General features: G+C 62.1%; 1 pseudogene; it reads left to right on the forward strand.

Annotated features, from left to right (window-relative positions):
- The first annotated feature begins 416 nt into the window (after positions 1-416).
- Positions 417-6,130, forward strand: LOC104655187 (annotated as a pseudogene).
- Positions 6,131-6,545: the final 415 nt, after the last annotated feature.

A 6,545-nucleotide genomic window follows, 5' to 3' on the forward strand; every position in this document is an offset into this window, starting at 1 on the left:
AACTGCAGGAGAGCCAAGGAGCTGCGCCTCGGACCCCTCTTTATTGGCAGTCTGTGCAGGGTGACCAGGACTGTGTGGTCAGAGGCTAAACCCAAGTCACCTCCTATAGGCAGTGATTGCTGTGCTCTGGGACCACCGCCCATTGGGACCCTGCGGGCCGCACTCACAACCCCAGGCCTGCTTCTGGCATTGCTCTCCGTGGATCAGGGGCTGGGGGAAGGGGGCGAGACACCCAGAAGCCCAGACACCCCGGGGAGAGCTGATCCGGGACAGGGGTTCCCAGGAGGTAAAGGAAGCTGCCTGGTGAAGGTGCGCTCTGCGCAGGCGCTGTTCGGGGAACCCAGGCACTCCATTAGCGCCCCCTCAATCCTGAGGAAGAGTCTTCCCCGGGCTCCTCCAGGGCTGTGGGTTGGGCCATGACAGCCCCCAGCTGCGTAACTCCAGCTCCTTTCCAGTCGGTTGGTGGGAGATTCCGACTGGGGACACAGGATCAGAGGGGACTGCTCCCAGGAGTGCCCACTGCCCTCACTCGTCCCGGGACGCGGCTAGACCCGGAGTCCCCTGCCGTAGCCCGCGCGCGACCCTCGGAAGCCTGTCTCCGCGGTCCCCGGCCCAGGTCCCAGCTGCCGCCGCGCTGCCAGGTGGCCCGAGGGTCGCAGGAGGACGGAAGGGAGCGCGGAACTGGCGGAGGAGGGTGGAGCCGCTGGCCCGTCCCCTGCCTCCGGCAGGCAGGCGGGCGGCGGGCTGGGGCGGCGGCAGAGAAGGCAGCGGGCGCGGGGAGACACCGGCCGCCCGCGTCGCTTCGCTCCTGCTCAGGCAGCGGCTCCGGCCCGACCCGCTCCGCCTCTGCTAGGCTCCGGCGCGCACCTGCTGGGTAAGTGGCGCCTGAGTCCCTGCAGCCGCGGCCACCGTGGCGGCCACTTCCGTCACCTTCGTAGCCGCTGCGCGGAGCTTCCCGGCTTTGTCTGCGTCCTCACCACTGTAGCTGCGACTCCCAGGCTCGACTCTCCGGCTCCATGGACTGCGTGCCACGCCTGCCTGACTCGGGGCTCGCCCGGACAGCTCGCGCCCCGACGTGGGTGAAACTTCGCCCAAGTGTAGGTCCTAGGGAGAACCTGTTGAAGCCAGGAGTGGAGCGGAAAGGGGATAGAGACCGACAGGTCTCGGGTTTCCCATCACGGCTGTGCAGGGAGTGGGTTGTGCATCAGCGACCCTGGGGCGTTGGCGCGTGCCCCCTGGGAAGGGGCGGGTGGACCGTCGGGCCACCGAGCAGAAGGAGCCAGCGAGCGGGGTTGAAGTGGTCGATCCCGCGGACTTCCGCGAGGACAAAGGTTGGTTCTTTGGCCGTTTTGCGGAGCGTCTCGGAGAGCTGAAAGTGCCTCATAGACGTGCCCCTGACCGCACCTCCTCACTTCAGCTTCCGCTCTTTCCCCCACCCCACTTGGCCTTGGCTAGGGCAGGTCGTGGACTAGAAAGGCGAAAGGAAGAGGTATGGCTTTTCAATGAAGACCCATTACATGCCAGGCCCCGTGCCTGGAGCATCCCCCTTCCCATAAGATGCCTCCCAATCCAGCATCCAACACATGTGTGCAGGGAGGAGGACAGGGGAGAAGAAGACTCCACTGTGCACGCGGGGGTGGTGGCCCCGCCAGACCCTCCTCATCCCTGGTTTCCTCAGTGAATGAGGCCGGCAGCTGGGTCCTCTGCACCCACGTCTGCGTCTCTCCTCGCTGTGCCTGGGAGCCCCGTCGGGCTGCTGCGCCTACTGAGCCTGATTCTGCTCTTCCCGCAGCTTTGGCCCTGGGGCCATGCAGAGGACCACGAGGAGGCCAGCGGCCTCGCGCATCCCATAGCCCAGGTGGCCCAGGGCTGCACCGCGGCGGCCTCGGTGCGATGGAGAGCGGTATTCGCTGACTGCGCACTAAGACGCATCCCAGTAGGTCAAGTACCTGAGCTGCTGCGGCGCGGGGATCGTGCAAGAGGCCTTTCTGCCCCACAGGCTTCTCTCGAGGAGCAGCGCCACCGAGGACGGGTCGCTGCCGCGCTGGAACCCTGCACGAGACGAGCCTGCTGTCGGGGCTGGTGTTCGCCGCTGGTCTCTGCGCCATACTGGCGGCTATGCTGGCGCTCAAGTACCTAGACCCGGTCTTCGCGGGCGGCAGCGCCTGTCCCGAGGGCTGCCCCGAGGGCAAGGCCTTAGCGCGCGCCGCCGGCTTCCTGGCAGCCAACCTGTAAGCCAGCATGGACCCATGCCAGGACTTCCACTCTTTCGCCTGCGGCGGCTGACTGAGGCACCGCGCCATTCCCAACGAAAAGCTCACCTATGGCACCATCGCGGCCATCAGCGAGCAGAAAGAGGAGCGCCTGCGGCGCCTGCTGGCACGGCCCAGGGGTGGGCCCGGCGGCGTGGCCCAGCGCAAGGTGCGCGCCTTTTTCCGTTCGTGCCTCAACATGCGCAAGATCAAGCTACTGAGTCCTCAGCCCATGCTAGAGGTCATGGAGGACTGCGGGGGCTGGGACCTGGGCGGCGCGGCGGGGCATCTGGGGGTCGCGAGGCCCTGGTACCACAACCTGCTGCTGTACAAGAGGCAGGGCGTGTACATCGCCGCCGCGCTCTTCTCCCTCTGGGTCAGCCTAGGTTACAGGAACTCCTCGCGCTACATCATCCGCGTGAGAAGGCCTCCCGAGCGCCCCTCCAGCAGCCGTGGACCCGGGGGCGTCCCTGCCCAGGGGTCCCTGCGCGTGGGAGGAGGGCGCGCGAGAGGAGAGAAAGGGAAAGCAGGGGAGGGGAGCGCTTGGCGGCAAAGCGCGGGAGGAGGGCGCAAGTAATTTTTCTGCGTTAACTGAGGTGTTTAGCGGAGCTGCGGGAGCCGCAATTTCCCAGCCCTCTGGAAGGCAGTGAGGGCGGGGAGGGAGGACGCGCCGGCGGGCTGGACTGACATCTCCGTGAGGGTTGGGGCTGGCGCCAAAGCCAGGAACCCCAACTGTCAGTGCGGCACTGCGCAAGTGCCCCCGACAGGTAGGGAAAGTGCAGGCGTTCAGGGGTAAGCTGAGACAGTCGGGGATGGGGCTTTGGTCATCTCATCTGGTGGAAAGAGGGGCTGAGGTCTGCGTGCTTCTGGGGCTGTACTCATGGATGTCTGGTCGCTCTCTGGGCATTGGGGTGAGAATTTCATCTGTCTGGGGAGTCTGGCATGTGGACCTCTGACCTCTGGCCCCTGTCTCCCTCCCCAGATTGACCAGGATGGGCTCAACCTGCCAGAGAGGACCCTGTACCTCGCTCAGGATGAGGAGAGTGAGAAGGTGCTGGGACATGGGATGGGGAGGCAGAGAAGGCCTGGGGCCCCAGGAGGGGTGGGCCCAGACTAGGCCTGTCCCTGTCCCTGGAGGGGCCCCTTCCCGTGGTGTAGATACTGGCAACATACAGAGTGTTCATGGAGCAAGTGCTCAGCCTCCTGGGTGCTGATGCTGTACAGCAGAAGGCCAAGGAGACCCTGTGGCTGTAGTGGGGACAGCTGATGACAGGGGACCATGGGGTAAGGCTGGCTCAGCCTTGATCTCTACCCCCACCCAGATCACTGTGTCAAAGTATGATGATTTCCGGGCAGATGTCAGCTCCATGTACAAAAAGGTGACACTGGGGCAGCTGCAGAAGATCACCTCCGCATATGGCCCAGGCCCCTACCCTGTCCCCTGGACTTGCCTGCTGGGTGTGCCATGAATTTCCACCTCTTCTTCTGTCCAGTAGTCACATTAAAGGAGGCAGCACTCAAAAAGGACCCAGAGCCCGAAGATCCGATCCTAGCTCTTCCCTCTGCTTTCCGAGGCCCTGGGCAGGGCTGGGAGCTTCCTGAGCTGCAGTTTCCTCACCTAGGATGGTTGGAAAGAGAAAGTATGGCTACAGCTCTGCTGTTCCTGCACCACCGTTGGGAGAGCCTTGTGGTGTCTATACACCATGGGGAGGAACAGAGGCCTTTGCAGGCCAGTTCTGAGTCAGACAGTCACCCTCAAGGTCAGACGCTGTCTCCCCATGGCAAGTCAGGAAATGATTCAAGCCCTGACCCATCACATCAGGGGCTGGCATCAGTAGCAAGAGTGTCTTGCTATGTTGTTGAGCTCAGCACTCTCCAATTCCAGTCTCCACATACTTGGGATGACCTCCTGCCCCTTCTTTGAGGGTGCTGGGTCCAGTTGCGGGCTGGGGAGTAGAGGCTGGGGTGGTGCCCTTGGTGGCCCATATGAATGTCTTTCTGGACACCCCACTGGCTTCATCTGGCCCCCAGCATCCTGCACAACTACCTTGTGTGGGGCGTGGTGGTGGTCCTGAGTGAGCACCTGTTCTTGCCATTCCATGAGGCATTGCACAAGCTGGCACGGGAGATAGAGGGCAGTAACAAGCCACAGGAACTGGCCCGGGTCAGCCTGGGCCAGGCCAACCACCACTTTGGCATGGCGCTTCATGCCCTCTTTGTACATGAACACTTCTCAGCCCTCCTCAGCCAAGGTGGGCTGCCCTGGTTTAGGGTGGGGAGGCTGGTGCTGAACTGAGGGTGGAGCCCTCCCGAGGCCATGGTCCTAGCATGGGGAGCCCCACACATCCCACTGTAGACAGGGGTACCAGGCCCTGCTTAGGCCTCAGCCCATTTTGAGGCTCCAGGCTGCTCCTCCGCAGGACTCCTCCTCCTGGTCTGTCAGTGGCAGGTGGCCTTCCCCGCCAGGCCCCTGCCCCACCTTCTCAGCCATGCTCAGGAGGCATCTCCTTAAGGATGCCCATAGTGGTTGCTGCAGCTGTTGCCTCTTCTAGCCTGTAAGCTTATTGTTGGAGGGGAAGGGTCTAGATTCCTACCTCCAGCGTGTCCTCTTGGCGCCTAGCACGGAGCTCTGGGCTTAGGAAGTGGTACTTAAAGACTCCTTCATGCCAGGAATGATGGACCAGAGTGAAAGGCTGCTGGGTTGACCCTTGTTCCCTGACCCCTGACCCTGCAGGTGTGGCAGCTGGTGGAAGACATCAAGTACCTCCAGGGCCAGCACCTGGAGGAGCCAGACTGCATGGAGACCAGAACAGCTGCTGGGGCCGTGGCGAGGGGCCCCCAGTGCCACCAGTTGGTCCTGTGAACATTGACTGAGCACTTACTGTGTGCCAGCGAAAGAGAATGAAAGGGACAAAGAGGCCTTCATGGAGTTGGCCAGGCCTGCCTCCCCCACCATGAAGCCCACTCCCAGGCTGGCCTAGTACTCCTTTCCTTGGTGGGCGGGGGGTGGGCAGGGACACTGTGTCCTGAGGCCCCATGCCACCTTCACCTGCCCTCTGGCCCGCAGCTTCAGTACATGGTGGTGATGGTCGGCTACTCAGACTTCCTGCTCAAACTGGGTCTGTGGACAAGGAGTATGAGATGGGACTGTGTCCCTGCCTGCCCAGCCTGACCACAGCCCCTCTGCTAATGGCACCTGGGAGGGCCTGGATGGCCAGGTTGTGGCGCTGTCTGCAGCCTTGCCCTGGTCTGTGGCTGAGTGCTGCCCGTGCCTCGCATAGTTTAAGGTCCACGAGAAGACCTACTATAAGAACATCTTGAACAGCATCTGCTTCAGCATCCAGCTTTCAGTCAAGAAGATTGGGCAGGAGGTGGACAAGTCCACATGGGTGCCTGGCCCAGAGCTGGGGGGTCAGAGGAGGGTCATGAGGTAGTAGCTGGGAGGGTGGTGGCCTAGCTCAGAGGTGGCACAGAAAGTATATTGTCAGGAGATGGGTGTGGCTGGGCTGCCAAGAATGTCCTGCAGTCCAGGCTCTGTGACCTTCCTACAGAGGTGGCAGTTCCCCCCACAGTGCTCATTGCCTTCTATCTACCCAACAAGAACCAGATGGGTACAGGGTGTGTCTCTACACCTATTGGGTCCAAATGTGGGCAGGTCTCCCACTGACTACACCCTCCCTGTAGTGTAACCACAGAATGTCCTGCAGTCCAGGCTCTATGACCTGACTTCACTGATCAAGACATAACATAACTGCATGCCTGGTGGCATCCCGGATGTCAAGCTTCTATAAACAGGAACTTCAGCTGCTTCTTGGTGTTGGGGTCCAGTGTGTGCCCTGGTAGCGAAGGAGGAAGCTCTGGTCGGATGGAGTCAGTAGGCCCTGGGGTCCCCTTAGCTCAGAGGGTACAATTGCAAGTCCCACATAGTAAATCCCACACACTGTAGACATCTGGGGACCCCTTGGGAGGAGGGCAAAGGCCAGTTATACAGCTGCTAACCCAGTGGGGAGGCCTATTCCTAGAACCAGTGGGACCAGGGCATCATCAGATGCAACGTCAGCACCCAGGCCAGAAGGGCACAGCTGGGATCCCCCTTGAGTCCTCCCGAGAGGCTGCAGGGAGCATCCTCCTCTTCCCCGATCCGGAGGCTTCCTGTGCCCATCACTGGAACTGTGCAGGGGCTCACAGGCACTCAATGGGCAGGGGGCCTCGGATCTGGTGGAGACTGAACTTGTGGTGCCGTCTGGGGTCTGAATCTTGCAGGGAGTGAGACGCCCCTGCTCACAAGGAGTT

Source organism: Rhinopithecus roxellana, chromosome 14 (genome assembly GCF_007565055.1).
Source record: "Rhinopithecus roxellana isolate Shanxi Qingling chromosome 14, ASM756505v1, whole genome shotgun sequence".
NCBI classification, from domain to species: Eukaryota; Metazoa; Chordata; class Mammalia; order Primates; family Cercopithecidae; genus Rhinopithecus; species Rhinopithecus roxellana.